We start from the raw sequence: 15,462 nt of genomic DNA, 5'->3' as shown, positions 1-15,462 counted from the left end.
ACGGTCATTCCTTTTTATGTTTTCTGTTTTATCATTTCAGTTCATCCTGTTAATAAATAAAAAAAAAACATCAAGAAATAAAGGAATTCTTCATGGTGGTTTGTACAGCACGTTAAAGTTCACAATACAGAAGCTTTGAGTGTTAACTGGTATCAAGGCCAGGGCACAGCAGTACATTACGTCCAGTTTTGATCAGTTACACTATCATGGACTGGTAGACATTGTTGCAGTTTGCAAATGGGATTGGGATACAGTTTTCTGACCATTTAGAAATGGTTCAACTGTATGACCAAACTTAGAGAAATGAAACAAGATAAATAAGCCTTAAACAGAATTTTTTTTAAACAAGAACTTCTCTTTACTTTCAAATACCAGTTATTTCTCTATTTTTTATGAACTGTTTTGCTTTGAACTTTTACTAAAACTTTTAAAACAAAGATATTTAGTCTGCGGAATTATTTCAACACAGCATGCTATTGGACTCAAAAGAAAGCTGAGCAAAAATTCAGGTTTCCACAAAGACTATAAGGCTTTCATGAGAGACATTATAGAGAAGGGTTATGCTGTCAAGGTAGCCAAAGAATGCCTGAATTGTAATTAAGGCAAAGTGTAGTACATTCCACATCATGGAGTGTATTATTCCAAGAAACATAAGATTTGAATGTACAGCCACCTATCGAGGGATTTCACTTAATGAACAACTACTGAAAGGTCCCGACATGACTAACACACTCATTGGCATCCTTACAAGATTCAGAGAGAAGCCAGTAGCATTAATGGCAGACATTAAGTCAATGTTCTACGAAGTTGAAGTTCCAGGTAAGGACACTGATCATTTACACTTTTCGTGGTAGCCTGAAGGTAATTTATGTAAAGACTTGGAAGAATTTAAAATGACAGTACATCTTTTTGGTGCTACTTCTTCAGAGGGGGATTCCACCTGACCAAGTGGGTGAGTAAGAGCAGAGCAGTTTTATTGTCTATTTCTGAAGAAGAAAGAGCTCTTGAACATAATGATTTAGACTTGAGCCATGGTTTGCTTCCAACAGAATGTGCCCTGGGCATCATCTAGTGGTACACAGAAACGGACAGTTTCAAATTCCAAATAAAGTTACAAGACAAGCCCACTACAAGGCGTAGTATCCTATCTATTGTTAGTTCAGTTTATTACCCCCTCTGAGTTTTAGCACCTGCTATACTGCTAGAAAAGCTTATCTTAAGAGACTTGAGCAAAGAAAAACTTGGGTGGAATGAAGAAGTGGAAGTCAAGCACATTCAGAAATGAAAAAAATGGATGGATGACTTACAGTTACTAGCAAACTACAATGTGAACAGATGCATCAAACCCGCATTGTCTGGAAATTTAAAGTCAGCACAAATGCACCATTTTGCAAATGCCAGTGAAGATTTATATGGCACTGTCACATATCTTCACTTGTCTAACAAAGAAGGCAAAATGCATTGTTCATTCTTAAAGGAGAAATATAGAGTGGCACCAATGAAGCATGTCACATTTCCAGGACTGGAGCTGACAGCAGCCATTTTGCACACAAAATGCACAAGATGCTAAAAGATGAACTTCAAATATCCCTACATTTTGGACTGACAGCACCACAGTGCTAAAATACATTTCAAATGAAAACACTCAATTCAAGACCTTGGTTGCCAACAGAATCACGGTAATCAGAGATCATTCACAGCCTTCACAGTTGGGGGTATGTTACATCTGCCCTAAACCCAGCAGATCAAGCATCAAGGGGACTAAGCACAGAAAGCTTTCTCATAAGCACCACATGGTCTCAAGGCCCAAGTTTCTTATCAATGCCAGAACAGATTTGCCAAAAAGACCAGATCAACTAATTGATTCACTTGCTGAAGATGATCCAGAAATTAAAATCTGTGCAATTAACATGACAAGTGCAGAAGAGATTATTGAATCTGTAGATAAACTCATCACTTACTTCTCAGAATGGCTATACCTAAAGAAAGCAGTGGCTTGGTAAAGACATACTGATGCAATTAAAGGATGAAAGAAAGACTTTTCAATTTAAAGTCAGTCAATATGAAGGTAACCCAGGAAAACAAAAATGCTCATCACAGAGCACATGAAAAGGTACAAACTAACATTGAATTCAAACCTGATTTCTTCAGAAGACTTGGCTAAAGTTGAATCAGAGCTTATCCGCTTTAGTCAGCTACAAGAAAATCCAGAACAAATAATGGCTTTAAAGAAAATTGCTTATGTAGAAAAGAACAGTCAAATCTTTAAACTAGACCCAATCATGCAAGATGAAATACTGAGAGCTGGAGGCGAACTTAACAAAGCTGTGATGCCAGAAGAAGCTAAACATCCTGCAGTTCTCTGCAAACATTCACATATGGCCTCACATGGGGAGGCAAAATGGGGGGGTGGGGGGATAAGGGGAGGAGAGAAAGAGAGCAGGCTATATCTAATCTATCCTTTTAATCCATACTAGCCAACCCGCGGCGTAACATACGCTGCATAATTATGTATTGATGGGTGAACACTTGCTGAACGGCACAGTTGTCCAAATGGGGTGGGTTTGTGGATACCACTGTGAGTGAATGAAAAGATGGACCTCTGGAGAGAGCAACATACAATTGTCCGTGACTGAAAGTGGGATCGTCTGTGACGATGGAGGCCATGCTGGTGAAAGTTACTTCGTCGGTAGGGATAAGTTTCAGCACTTGTTCATTAAGGTGTAACGAGTGTTCGTTGTTGACGCTTAATATAGCTTGTGTACTGAGTTGTTCCGGAGTCACAGTTGAGAAACACTTTTTTAATGTCTTTTAAGCACAGGGAAAAAAATTAATATGTGAAACATCCATAATGTAATAAGCCACCAAGAAAAGTAACATTGCAACAATGCACGCTACGATCCGATCGCTGTAAACAGAAGTGAAAACAAAATCGAGGCCGGTACATTCTTTAACTGCCTTGTAGCGCAATGGTAGTGCTACTGTTTTGCAGTAAGGAGACTGTGGAAGATTTTGGGTTCGCTTTCCGGTTTCTCCCTGTGTGGATAGCGCTTTGAATACTGAAAACACCGGTATATCAATGTAATGAAGTATTATTATTCTTATGCGTCCAGCGCTCTCTCTCTCCCGCGCCTGTATGTGTGTGTGTGTTGCTCGCTGCACGTGTTCCTGCAGGCATACCAGTAAGTGAATAAAAAGATGGAACTCTGGAGAGAGCAACATACAACTGTCCGTGACTGAAAACTGGTTTTGGCAGATACATGCACATCTTTTTGAAAGTTTGGCCCTGTGCCTTATCAATTGTCATCGCAAAAGCAAATCTAACAGGAAATTGTCTTCGTGTTAAAGTAAAAGGCAAATTATCCGCAACAAACTGTTTTACACGCTGCATACCAACCCGTGGCGTAGTATACGCCGCATAATCACGCCAATTTTTTAAATGTTTTTTAAGCAGAGGGAAAAAATGAACATTTGCAAAATCCGTAACGCCGCTTTCAGTAAGTACAATCCACACGCGTTTAATTTGTCAGCCACTTTTTGCCAGCAATCTTTTCTGGTTTGGGCTGCTTTTGCAGTGTTACCGCTTGTGCATATTAAATCTTGAAATCCTTCGAGTAACTAATTAACTAACTAACACCCACCCAGCTTGTGAGAAAAAAATGTGCCCGTTCTTTCATCATTTTGTTGCAGCCTATCAAAGACTTGCTGATCATGTTTTCTAGACTCAATATACAGTGGAACCTTGGTTCACAACCATAATTCGTTCCAAACCTCTGGTCGTAAACCGATTTGGTCGTGAACCGAAGCAATTTCCCCCATAGGATTGCATATAAATACAATTAATCCATTCCAGACCATACGAACTGTATGTAAATATATTTTTTTAAAGATTTTTAAGCACAAATATAGTTAATTATTACACCATAGAATGCACAGTGTAATAGTAAAAACATTGAATAACACTGACATAAACACCCAGGCTCCCTGCTCAGCTGCATGGCATGTGCAGTGCATGCACAGGCTCTCTCTCTCAGCAGCACGCACCCCCTCTCTCTCTCTCTCTCACTCTCTCTCTCTCTCAGCAGCACACGAGCCCCCTCTCTCTCTCTCTCTCTCTCTCTCTCAGCAGCCGCGAGCCCCCTCCCCCTCTCTCAGCAGCACGGAGCCTCCCCAGCCCCCCCCCCCTCTCTCTCAGCAGCACGCGAGCCCCCACCCCCTCTGTCTCTCTGCTTCAGCATTTCTCCCCTGTGTAGTGTGTGAGCGAGTGAGGAGAGAGAGAGAGCAAACCAGTACGTTACAGTGAGCGAGAGCAGGCTCGAAGGCAATGTGTTCCTCTGGTATAGCGGGTTCATAGCTCCCCTTCAAAAGGCCATTTTTAATCAGGCGACTGACAGTAGTGGAGTCAGGCACAGAGAAGGTCAGCTGCAGAGAGAGCGTCTCGACTGTTGCAGGGCCTGAAGCAGGTGAGACGCTAATGAAAAAGAGGCACAGGGCTTTTGGTTTTTAAAGACTGCTTCCTTCATTGTGTTTTAACTTCAGTTTTAAAGGATTGCGCGGCTCTCTCTTGCGCTGCCTGTGTGTGCCTCTGTCTCTCTCTGGCGTTGCCTCTCTCTGTGTGTGTGTGTGTGTGTGTGTGTGTGCGCGGCTCTCTCTGTTGCGCTGCCTGTGTGTGCGTGGCTCTCTCTCTCAGGCTGCCTATGTGTGCCTCTGTCTCTCTCTGGCGCTGCCTCTGTGTGAACCAAGGTTCCACTGAGGTTGACTAATGAAAAGTCAACGTGGCTCAGAGCTGCAAGTGTACTGTGGCACAGACAAACAGAAATGACGGCATGTTTCCCTTGGCATCGCGTCCGAGTTGGTGGGCGTGGCTCTGTGATTCCTCACAGGTGGCACAGTGGTACTGCTGCTGCTTTGCAGTAAGGAGACTGTGGAAGATTGTGGGTTCGCTTCCCGGTTCCTCCCTGTGTGGATAGCGCTTTGAATACTGAGAAAAGCGCTATATAAATGTAATGAAATTATTCTTTCGTCGTATCCAATGGTCTAAGAGTTGGTGGCCGTGGCTCCTTCTTGCGTGCGCCATTGGCGTCTTACTTGTCGGTGGTTTAGTGAATCCACGCCCCTTCCTGTGTGCTTTCCATGGTCGGCTACTTGTCTTCTGGCTTAGTGAATTATATATATAGATAATTATAACTACCAACGTAACAATAGGCTGCATGGCAATTACCCGTGGGGAAATAGGAAATTAAGGTTAAAGCTGTCTCACTTCCATTTAAGACTATAAAATGACATCAAAAATTCAGAATCAATGTCTCCATGATGGGATAGTTAACTTTGTGAGCTGGAATGTTAAAGGCCTGAATCACGAATTAAAGAGAAAGAAAGTATTCTCTCACCTAACAGGTTTAAATGCTAAAATAATATTTTTACAGGAGACCCACTTACTAAGCAAGGATCAGTTCCGGCTGCAAAAGGACTGGACTGGCCAAATGTCCCATTCTAGCTTTACAAAGAAAACTAGAGGTGTGGGAATCCTCATACATAGAACAGTCTCATTTGTAGCATCAGCTGTTGTATCTGATCCTGAAGGGAGATGGTCATGGGCAACTTATTTAACTGTAAAATGATTTTGATAAATATTTATGCACCGAATGTCGATGATAAGGAATTCATGCAAAATGTATTTGCATCCATTCCCAATGTGAACACTCGTAAAATTATAATGGCTGGGGACTTTAATTGTGTTTTAAATCCACTCTTAGATAGAACTCCTGTCACAGGGGGGATGACATCTAACACTGCAAAGACAATTACACAGTTTATAACTGACCACAACTTATCAGACCCCTGGAGGTTTCTAAACCCAAACTTAAGAACATATTCTTTCTACTCACCAATACATCATTGCTACTCAAGAATTGATTATTTCTTTATAGATAATAATTTCTTGCCTATGATTAAATCTTGCAAGTACAATGCTATTGTTATTTCTGACCATGCACCTCTGATCTTGGAGCTAAAGTCACTATGCCCCACACACTCACCTCGCAGATAGGCGCCTTAACCCGCTTCTATTAGCAGACGAGAACTTTACTGAATTTATATCCAAACAAATCAGTTTTTTCCTAGAGACAAATACATCTTCAGAGATTTCTGCAGGAATACTCTAGGAAACGTTAAAGGCCTTCTTAAGAGGACAGATTATTTCATATCTTTCCCACAGGAATAAATTAGAAACCAAGAAAGTATCAGAGCTAAAAAACGAAATTACTAGAGTAGATAAAGAACATGCCAGGCTTCCAAGCGAGGCTCTACATAGGAAAAAATAGGCTCTGCATTCAGAACTCAACCTCTTGACAACTAAAGAAACTGAACAACTAATTTATAAATCCAGGCATCATTGCTATGAACACGGAGAGAAAGCTAATAAGCTTTTAGCTCAACAAATCCACAAGCAAGAAGTTTGCAATGCAATCCCAGTAATCATCAACATGAACAGAGATGAAATCATTGACCATAAAAATGTAATGCACACATTTAGAGACTACTATAAATCCTTATATTCTACTGAGTTTAAAGAAGACAATACACAATCTAATGCATTTCTGGATACATTACAGATGCCACAAATAGGTACTTTTAGTGCGGAGGAACTGGATAAACCTCTGGTGCTATCAGAATTACTAGATGCTATAAAGTCACTTCAAGGCGGGAAAGCAGGAGGCCCTAATGGCTACCCTGCAGAATTTTATAAGAAATTCTCTAGTCAGCTAGCTCCCCTCCTATTAGCAACATTTACAGAAGCTAGAGACAATCAAATTCTACCTCAAACTTTTCGCCAAGCATTAATTACCATCTTTCCTAAACAAAATAAGGACTTATCACAAAGTGCATCATATAGACCAATTTCACTTCTGAATAATGATGTTAAGATACTCTCAAAAATCATAGCTAGAAGGATGGAGAAAGTGCTGCCTTCGGTAATATCACAAGATCAAACTGGATTTATCAAGGGTCGACACTTATCTTCCAATCTTCGACACCTGTTTAATGTAATATACTCACCAACAAAGTCAAACACCCCAGAAATATTATTATCATTGGATGCAGAAAAAGCATTTGACATGATTGAATGGAAATACCTTTTCACTACATTAGAGAAGTTTGGGTTTGGCCCGAACATTTGTGCATGGATCAAACTACTATATACCAATCCAGAAGCTTCAGTTTGTATTAACAACATTTGGTCAGAATACTTTAAACTAGAACGTGGTACAGTGGAACCTCTAGATACGAGTTTAATTCGTTCCAGAACTGAGCTTGTATAGCGAATTTCTCGTATCTAGAACAAACTTCCCCATTGAAAATAATGGGAATCCAGTTAATCTGTTCTGCACCCCAAATATATTAACATAAAAATCAATTTTCCTAACAAATAACACTGATAAATTATATATACTGTAGTCTACCTTTAATAAATAACACTGGTAAATAATATAACTGATTATTAAAAGAATCAAAACAGGTGTCCAAAGTGCAGTAGAGCATTCAATAAATCTTTAAATAAATAATCCTTAAAACAGTTGTGAAGTGGAGGTTTAAAATACACAAGAATAACAATCCTTTAACACGAGGTTAAAACGTCAAAAGGATGCCGTCTTTAAAAAACAGATGACAATCCCCGGTGCTTCTTCTCTGTTAGCGTCTCACCTGCGGGCTCTGCAACAGGCGAGACACTCTTAATGCAGCTGACCTTCTCTACACCGTCCTGCTTCAGCTGTTTGGCTCGCCTGTTCAGCTCACTGTTCAGCTACACGCGAGCCTGCACGCACACACACACACACACACACTCTCTCTCTCTCTCTCTCTCTCTCTCTCTTTTCTTTTACTTTTTCTCCCCCTTAACCGGCTCGCGCTTCTCTATATATGCGGGGAGGACATGGCAGCTGCAGCCCATCAGCCACAGGAACAATCATGGATGTGGGCAGTTTCCCACCTGTGCACTTAAGTGAGAAACGCAGACACCGCAGATCGCGGCTCGCAACTGCTACCACGCCCCCTTGCTAAGCCGCGAGCTATACCCACAGCCTGGCTCGTGGCTCGTTACGCGAGCCAATGCTCGTATTTAGATCTGAATTTTTCGCTCATACTTTCCTCGTATTTTGAATTTCTCGTATACAGAGGTGATCGTATCTCGAGGTTCCACTGTACCAGACAATATTGCCCCTTGTCACCACTGCTATTTGCAGTCGCCATTGAACCACTGGTGGTCCACTGTCGATATTCTTATCAGATAAAGAGGATTTTCAGAGAAGGACTGGAACAGAAAATTTCTCTACATATTGCTTCTCTTATATTGCAGCACATTCACAAAGAAATCGAACATTGCGGGTGTAATTACAGTATATGCTTGCACAGTTATGCCACAAGTATTGGATACCACAAGCAAAGTCAATTATCAGAAAAATCATTCCAAAGTTTGAACATCAGCATTGTGAAGCTGGTCCTTTGAAACCTGCCCTCTGATTTCTTCTCTGCCTTGAGCATCCGCGTCTGAGCATGGATTTCTCCAAGGGGAGGCTCAAACATCAGGAGGTTGGTAATTGCATTTTTACCAACATTAGGAAGAGGAGCTACTTGATGTATTTTACATTTGTTCAGAATCCTTTTGCTCTGCTTTCTTGCTCCTTTTTCCAGGCAGACTGCTACAGTCTGAGTAGAAGTCTCCAAGACTCGTGATTCAGGCAGAGTAATTTTTTTATCACACATATCATCGTTGTTGGAGCCAGGGTTACTCAACTCCTATCACTTTTGTCAGGGATCATTTCATATTGCATTCCCTTATTGTGTACTATACAGGATTCACCCACCAGTATAGCTGAATTAATGCTGGGCAGTGTTCCTAAACCCAGATGCCGCAGAAACTGATGGGCAGCATCTAGTTGTACTCTCGCCAAGTTCTCGATTTCCTTAATGGCATTTTGCATTGTGCTAAGGACCAATCGAGAATTCTCACTGGCTGCAATAATTCTTCCAGCTTATCCAGATCGATCTGCTGCTCAGAATTTTCTGTTGGTTGTCAGCAATGACTTTTGTGAAATTTTGTTGAATGCTGCATCGACTTCCAGCAGACGCTCAGTCAAGGACAGTGGGATATCTGAGAAGACTGACTCTGCGTGATCACACACAAGATTGATCCATCCCGGTGATAGTAATTTGTCCTGTTCCACCTGATCACCCCTGGCAGAAACATATTTAGAGATATAGAGAGATATTTATTAACATTTCCCCCCTTTGCAGCTTATTCAGCTGTATTCAGGCCCTGGTGGCTCATTACACCAGTCACCATCTTGGTTTTCCCAGTGTTCCCTGGGATTGTCCACATGACCATCATTGACGAATGGAGTTCCAAGATTTGTGCAGCTAGACCAGCATGACTGCTCTTTGTCACCATCTTGTCCAGGTAGGAAATACTGAGTTAACAGTCACATTTCAGCACTGAAGAGGTATGAGCATTGCAAACAATTGTAGTTTTCCCCCGGCATATTAAGTCCTGTAGCAGCACATACCTCTGAATCCAACTGTTCATTGTTTACATTGCAGAGGTTGTCCTTTGTGTCTTCCTTCAGATGGCACTCCCTCCTTTGTTGTGGACATGATTCTGTTGGTCTAATCATTGCCCGGTCCTCGTCGCCTCCCACCAGATAGCTCCATAGATGAACAACGCTGTATGGAGTTGTGCTTCTTGGTGTCTTTCCGGATTTTTTCCCCATATCAAGAGATAAGATGCAAAATCGCATTTGAGGTTTTCCTTCCACAATAAATTTCTTAAGTACAGGTTCTAGCCACTAGGACAGCGAAAATTATGCCAAATACACGAATTATGAAAGCTAGGGGGTGCAACTGAGCACCAAACACACAAACATAGTCCCAGATTCAAATAAAGGGCTGTTTATAACAAATACCTTGTACAAACAGTTGGAAATGTTGTGTCTTCTTTCTCTCTCCACAGCACTGCTACTTCTCCAAGATGAGTGTTGCCTTCCTTCCAACCAGCTCTGACTTGCCTGCACAAGGCAGTGTGATCTCTTTTACTGAGGATCTGGGAGTACTTCCAGTGCCAGGACTTCATCCACTGGAAGCACTTCTGAGCCATACGAAAGTCCCAAAAAGTAGGGAGTGTAACCTCCTAGTGGCACCCACAGAGCCCAACAAGGCTGCTCTATTGGACTACAATTCCCAGCATTCCCTGTGGCTGTCTGAATGGGTACTGATATCCAAGGATGCTGCCACCTAGAGTCCAGGGGAATAGACAATAGGTCAGAAAAATTGCTCCCCCCTGTCCTTCTGTTTTAATGATGTCCTGCCCAGCCCCTGACCTCTCTCTCTCTCTCTCTCTGTTGCAGCAAGCTGAAGCACAGAGCAGCAGCATCTCCCACAGGCACGTACCCCTTTGCAAACACCTGAGCAAGTGCAACTGAAGTAAAGCTGGCAGCTGACCAAGAGAAATAACTGGCAGTGAGAAATTAAAGTCGATCGCTCAGCGGGTGGTGGAAACTTAAAGCCAACAGTCTCTTAGTGATTCAGCTGAACGCGGAAAGTGCTGAAGCACCGAAGCTACTACAAAAAAACAGAGACGATGACATCAACACTAAATGTAAGTTCTATCTGCTATCTGACCATTGAGGGCACGTTTATATGTTGTGTGTCCTGCAGCATGTACAGTTCAGGTTTTCCGGCCGACAGTGTAGACAGCTTCACATGCCAAAAGTGTTTAGTTAGTTTAGAGTTGGTCGGGAAAATACGCGAATTGGAGGACCACATTAGGAATCTGATAGCAATTAGGCAAACCGAAAATTGGATCGACTCGGTTTGTTTAGACAATTCGGCTACTTCTGATTCGGCTTCAGTCTCTCCAGGTCCCACTGTAGTCAGTGCGCGGCCTAAGTCAACAGCACCAATTCAGCCACAGGGCGAGTGGGTAACAGTAAGATGGGGGTCTAAGAAGCCAAAATTTAGTCCACCGGCACCCAGGTCACCAATTCAGACCCAGAACAGATTCTCAGCACTCCGTAGCGTGCCTGTGGAAACTGAGAATAAGAAAGTGCTCATAATTGGCGATTCCATAGTGTGGAATGTTAGAATTCCAAACTATGTTAAACCAGCAGTTCATGTTAAGTGCCTCGCAGGGGCCAAGATTTCTGGCATTGAGGCCGCATTGGACCGTGTCACCGATGATGAAGTATCTACCTTATTGCTGCATGTCGGCACTAATGAAATTTATTTACAGCAATCTGAGGTATTAAAGAGGAACTTCATCTCTCTATGCATCAAAGCTAAAAGAAAATGACAGAATTTAGTTGTATCTGGCCCCTTACCAAGATTACATAGAGGGGATGTGATTTACAGCAGATTGCATTCCCTTCACTGCTGGCTACAAACCTGGTGTGCAAATAAAAGCATAGCGTTTGTGAACAATTGGGATGATTTTTGGGAAAGGCCTGAATTTTTCAAAAGAGATGGTCTTCATCCTAAATGGAGGGGATCTTATGTATTATCCCAAAACATGGCATCAAAACTGCCTGGTTGACTGATTAGAGCACCATCCAGGCTGCAATCATGTGATCTTAAATCACAGGCTGTTGTTTATCCCACCTGTTACTATCCTGAAGCTGTTACCAATAATCCCTGTTGTGGGGCATCCTGTAAATTTAGTCTTGATATAAACCTTAAATTAATTGATAACCAAAAAATAAGGTGTATAATTAGACCAAGGGATAAAACCAGACGCTCCACCAGGTGCATCTGTAATAGAAATTTACTTCAAATTAAAACAAAAAATATATCACCAGTTCAGAAAGAAGCATGCAGTTTTAAATGCTGCTTATTGAACACTCGCTGTCTTGGCACTAAAGCTGTTTTGGTAAATGATATTATATTAAGTACAAAATCTGATCTGTATCTTCTCACTGAAACCTGGCTTAGTAAATGTGACACTGTCCCCCTAGCTGAGGCATCACCAGATGGCTACTCGTTCCTTCATTAAGTCTAGAGATTCTGGTCGAGGAGGAGGACTTGGAATAATTCATGGTAGCAAAATGCCAATCACTTCTAAAAATTTAGGCAACTTTACATCCTTTGAGGCATTCATTTAAAATATTAAAACAGATTTCAACACAATTATATTGCTAGTCTACAGACCACCAGGGCCGTATTCATTGTTCATGACTGAATTTAGCAACCTTCTATCTGATTTGACTATAAATCATGATCACATAGTACTGATGGGGGATTTTAATGTACACATTGATGTGGAAACTGACACTTTTAGCAAATGTTTTACTTATTTGTTTAATTCAGTAGGATTTTGTCAGAATGTTAAAGGTCCAACTCATAATCATAACCACACATTAGATTTAATTATAACTTACAAAGTTGAAATTCAAAATTTACTCCATTAAATTAAGTTATTTCCGATCACTACTTAATTACATTTGATTTAGTCCTGCCCTTGCCAACACACTCACAGATTAAAACAAAGACAGTGTGACATCTAGATTGTAATTCTGCTTCAAAATTTATGGATACTTTGAGTAAGTCGAGTGTAATTGTGGAAAGCCATTTAGATCAGTTAACATCAAATGTAAACGTGGAAAACAATTTAGATCAGCTAACATCACATTATAATGTGACCTTAAGAAATGCTCTGGACACAGTGGCTCCCCTTAAAACAAAAGTGATCAAAGCACATAGAAACTCTCCCTGGTTTAATGGAAACACTCCAGCTCTTAAATTAGAGTGTCGAAAACTGGAGCGCAGATGGAGAACAACAAAGCTACATGTCTTTCAAATTGCATGGACAGAGAGTGTTAAAAAATATAAAAAAGCTCTCTTTAAAGCTCGCTCAGAATACTATTCTACAATAATAGATAGCAATAATAAAAATCCTCGGGTACTGTTTAGAACAGTGGCTAAATTAACAAATGGAAATTCAGATCAACAGTGCAAAATACCAACAGATATTAGCAATACAGACTTTATGAACTTCTTCAATGAGAAAATTAAAAATATAAGATCCCAGATCTTAGCATCACAGTATAAACCAAATTCTAGTTTAGCAGACCCTGTCTCACATTGCATTCAGCACTTTAATAATTTTAATCCTGTAACTGAGCAGGAAGTGTTAATGAAGCCCACTACTTGTTCCCTAGATCCAGTGCCAACAAAACTAGTAAAAAGTTCAATGGATGTTCTTGCAGTGCCTATTCTAAACATTATCAATAGTTCATTATTGCATGGCACAGTACCTGAAGCACTAAAAGTGTCAGTCATTAAACCATCACTTTAAAGTCAGACCTAGACCCACACATACTAAATAATTATAGGCCTATTTCAAATTTACCATTTCTCTCTAAAATACTAGAAAAAGTAGTCGCCAGTCAGCTTCAGTCACACCTTATGCATTACAATTTATTGGAGAAATTCCAATCTGGCTTCCGCACTGGTCATAGTACAGAAACGGCACCAACACGGGTTGTAAATGACATTCTGATATCCTCTGATGAAGGAAACTCCACTGTAATTATGTTGTTGGACTTAAGTGCAGCATTTGACACCATCGACCATTCTATTTTACTACACAGGCTAGAAAATGATGTGGGGCTTACAGGCACCGTGCTTGCTTGGTTTAGTTCTTATTTATCAAATCGATTCCAGTATGTACAGAAATGTGCTGACAGTACTCCATCATTATACACAGAAGTTCAATATGGTGTCCCGCAGGGCTCAGTACTGGGACCTTTACTATTTTCACTTTACATGCTTCCACTGGGATCTCTCATTAGGAAACATAATGTTAATTTTCATTCGTATGCAGATGACACCCAGTTATACCTTTCATTTAAATCAAATGAAGTTTCTCCAATGTTGTCTTTAATTAGTTGTGTTAGTGAATTAAAAGAGTGGATGAATGAGAACTACTTGTCTTTAAACACAGATAAAACAGAGATGTTAATTGTTGGAGGGAATGACACTGATCATAACAATATTTTGTCATCATTTAACTCAGTTGGAATCCCAATTAATTTTACTGAATCAGCCCGCAATCTAGGAGTTATCTTTGACTCTAGCATGTCATTTAAAGCGCATATTACAAAGTTGTCCAAATCATGTTTTTTTCCATCTTAAAAATGTTAGGAAATTAAGGCACTTTCTAAATAAACAGGATTCTGAGAAAATAATTCATGCATTTATCTCTAGTAGGATTGACTACTGCAATGCGGTGTTCACTGGATGTTCAAACTGTTCTTTATACAGCCTCCAGTTAATCCAAAATGCGGCTGCAAGAATTATTACAAGAACAAGAAAATATGAACACATAACTCTAGTTCTTAAATCCTTACACTGGCTCCCGGTTAAGTTTATGGCAGATTTCAAAATCCTCCTTTTAACATATAAAGCATTAAATGGCCAAGGTCCGGCTTACTTGTCAGAACTTATCATGACTTACAAACCAGAGCGCACATTAAGATCTCAAGATGCCGGTCTGCTTATGATTCCAAGGATTAATAAAATAACAGTGGGAGGTCGAGCTTTTAGTTACAGGGCCCCTAAACTGTGGAATGGTCTGCCTGCTACTATAAGAGATGCCCCTTCCGTCTCAGCTTTTAAATCCCGGCTGAAGACTCACTACTTCAGTTAAGCATATCCTGACTAGAGCTGCTGATTAACTGTACATACTGCATCTCTGATGTTAGTCATTAGCACTAAAACATAAGTAACATGATAGTTATAATTGGATACTAACCCTCACCTATTCTGTCACCTGCCCACCTGTCAAGTTGTTTTGCCTACCTAAGGTAAAGTCATCCCTGATGGAGGATCGCAGGAATCATGGGAAGGAGGGGTCCTTTCATCGGATTGGCTGGCCCAGCGCTATTTCAGCCATGGAATGGCCAAATGGGGGAGACAGCTCGATGGATGAGGTCTCCAGGACTCTAAATATATCCAAATCTTCTTATGTGATATCATTTACTGTTAAATTCTGCTCCGTACTTCTAAACTTTTTATTTTTATACTGTACTAGCAAAATACCCGTGCTTCGCAGTGGCGAAGTACTGCTTTAAAGTATTCATTAAGAAGAAAAGTAAACCTTTTTAAACTGAGGGAAAATATACCAATAATTATTTGTTAAGGATCTCTTTGTCACGTTGTCAGTTCGGCCCTCCGGTTGTAATATGATCAAGCTGTGCGCTGAGCTTACTCTTGAGCATGCAACGTATAGTTGGCCATGTGAAAAGCAATCTTGCCTCAAATCAATGCCAACCTTTTGTAGGGTCTGTCCCTGAGACTTATTAATTGTCATTGTGAAGCAGAGACATACTGGAAATTGGAGGTGTTTGAATTGAAATGGGTTTCATCGATAACTTCGCATCCAGCTTTTGAGAGTTTAAACATTCATAAACATCA

Source organism: Erpetoichthys calabaricus, chromosome 18 (genome assembly GCF_900747795.2).
Source record: "Erpetoichthys calabaricus chromosome 18, fErpCal1.3, whole genome shotgun sequence".
NCBI lineage: Eukaryota > Metazoa > Chordata > Cladistia > Polypteriformes > Polypteridae > Erpetoichthys > Erpetoichthys calabaricus.
Note: the sequence above shows the minus strand (reverse complement) of the source record.